Raw genomic sequence first — 2,756 nt, 5'->3', positions numbered from 1 at the left:
TGTCCATGGGATTTCCCAGGCATGGATCCTGGAGTTCCTTCTCCAGGGTATCTTCCTGAGGAGGGATCGAACCAGGGTCTCCCATATTGTAGGCTGCTCAGAGAAGCCCAATTCATTCCTTGAAGGTGAAGGTGAAGTCGCTAAGTTGTGTCCGACTCTGCGACCCCATGGACTGTAACTTACCAGACTTCTCCGTCCATGGGATTTTCTAGGCAAGAATACTGGAGTGGGTTACCATTTCCTTCTCTAGGCGATTTTCCCTACCCAGGGATCGAACCCGGGTCTCCCACATTGGAGGCAGACGCTTTAACCTCTGAGCCACCAGGGAAGCCCAATTCATTCCTTAAAGACCTAAAATTCTAGTTTGACCATAAAAGGCAGTGATTAATGGAAATCCTCCTGCTGACAGAGCTTGAATTGTACACTTGACTTTACTGGGCTTGCAAGCTAAGTTAACTTGTTCCTGTTTCATAGATGCCAACAGAACACAGAGTCTTAGGGGAGGAAGAGTAGATTTACTCCTCACAGTACAGAAAGGAGCCTGTCAACATATTTACATTGGTTCTTCTTGCACCCATGTGTCGCAGGACAGTGTGATAAACCCAGATGGATGCTACACAGAGTTCGCATCGCAGCTGAGGAGCAGAGCACTCAGTTCCGAGAATCCACTACATTTACAGGAGTCAGTTAGCAAGTCTGGGTTTCTTTCAAGGCGGGGCATGGAGAAGGATTCCTTAGTTCTCAACCTTGAAAAGGAAATCTGAGAAATAGGCAAGCAATTAGGGCTTGCAATTTGGCATACCTGGCAAAAGGGTAAGAGCACAAAGACCCAAAGAGTACTGTCGTTTCAAACACATTAATATGCAAATGATTTTCATTCATTTATTTATTCATTCACTTTTTCTCCCCTTTAACTTGCTTTGTTTTTCTGCATGGCACTTATCACAATTTTGTTGCCTGTCACTCCCCCCAGGTTACAAGGTCTAGGAAAGTAGATTTTGCTTTATTCACTCTTATATCCCTAGAATTATGCCTTGTTACATTTGTTTTATAAAATATCTGTGGTTGAATTGAAATATTTATCAGTTTCCTAAAAGCTGCCAGGGTTATATAGCAGGGAGCAAGTTGGAGAAGGTCCCTGTTTTAACCCTCATAATCTTTATCAGTAAAAAGTATTATAATAGTGTCTACCTCATATAATTATTGAAAAGATCTGATAAATAATGCAAGTAAAGTGTTTAGTAAAATTCCTTTTGCAAAGTAAATGCTCCATCATTTATTAAAAAATAATGTTCTTACTCTTGGGAGTTCTTATATTATTCATAATATTTATAGTTTAAAAATTTGCACTACCATTTAAAAATTATTCTCTTTAAAATAAAATGTTCAAACACAGAGATGTATAAAACTAATACAACATAAGCTTAAGTGATATAAATATTTCATTTTTCCCAGAATATTGTTACATTGAAATAAAAGTTACAAATAAAACTAATGCACTATCAGAACCTTCTTTTCTCTCTCTTTTCTTCCTTTTCAGATTTAACTACATCATTTCTATTCCTATTCTTGACCAACTGGATTTTTTAACATTTTTACTTAAATGGGAACATGCTGGAAGTAGTGTTTTTCACCTTTCAAAACTTTAAAACCAAAATATTTCCTTGAAGACATCTGTCAGCTCTTGATCCTTTCTGCATCATCCCAAAAGTTTATTTGTGAGGAATGAAAGAGTATGAAATGGTACCTAAGTATGTTAAAATTGCTTCACCTCCCAAAAAATTCTAATAAGAAATTTTGACACTTAGTTTCCTTAAAGTAGTTCAAGTTTCTCTCACCTTACAAGTGTTTCAGATTTTGTTATCCAAATATAAAGTGTACAGTTTTTAAAAGTATTTGGCAGCTTTTAAAAATAAGCAATATTTAGGCTGAATAAATTTCAACATTGATAAATGCCACTTAACATTAAAGAAAAAATATTTTAAAGGGTAAAATGCATTCTTCTTTGATTTCTATTAATACTGAGTTATCTTTAATGTGTTTATATTTTTAATATTACAGTCAGTAAAACGATTACCAAAATTAATTTAGTTTCCACAAAATAAAAGAGCATTCCAAGAACAACTTTTCATAGGTATGTTTTGAATTCTTTAGAAAACACTCAAAACATGGATTTTCTTTCTACTATTTTTGTTTTTTTTAATATAAATTTATTTATTTTAATTGGAGGCTAATTACTTTACAATATTGTATTGGTTTTGCCATACATCAGCATGAATCCACCACGTGTTCCCCATCCTGAACCCCACTCCCACCTCCCTCCCTGTACCATCCCTCTGGGTCATCCCAGTGCAGCAGCCCTGAGCATTCTGTATCCTGCATGGAACCTGGACTGGCAATTCATTTCATATATGATATTATACATGTTTCAATGTCATTCCCCAAAATCATACCACCCTCTCCCTCTTTCTACTATTTTTAAAAGTGTTTTAAAACATATATCTTTTTGCAAAGTGTCACAATATAGCTAACACATCAAATTCTTTATATTCAGTCTATAGAAAAACAGACAAATTACTATAATTCAAATCAGAAAACATTGATGATTGAAAAAAATATGACTGTGATATACAAATTATAAACAAACTACAATAACTCATGAAAATACAATTTCTGCTATATAAAAATTACCACTTATTTCTAATATTTCCTTTAGAAAATAAATATGTATAAATATATTGGAGGCATATTAGATC

At 34.5% G+C, this 2,756-nt stretch overlaps 1 non-coding gene across 1 annotated transcript; it reads right to left on the bottom strand.

The window, feature by feature from the left end:
• Positions 1 to 256: 256 nt before the first annotated feature.
• TRNAW-CCA lies at positions 257 to 328 on the bottom strand. Its single transcript has one exon. It is a non-coding gene; the product is annotated as a tRNA-Trp (tRNA).
• Between the last annotated feature and the right edge of the window lie 2,428 nt (positions 329 to 2,756).

Source organism: Bubalus bubalis, chromosome 13 (genome assembly GCF_019923935.1).
Source record: "Bubalus bubalis isolate 160015118507 breed Murrah chromosome 13, NDDB_SH_1, whole genome shotgun sequence".
Lineage (NCBI taxonomy): Eukaryota > Metazoa > Chordata > Mammalia > Artiodactyla > Bovidae > Bubalus > Bubalus bubalis.
The sequence above is the reverse complement of the archived record's forward strand: the minus strand, read 5'-3'. Positions and strand labels throughout refer to the sequence as shown.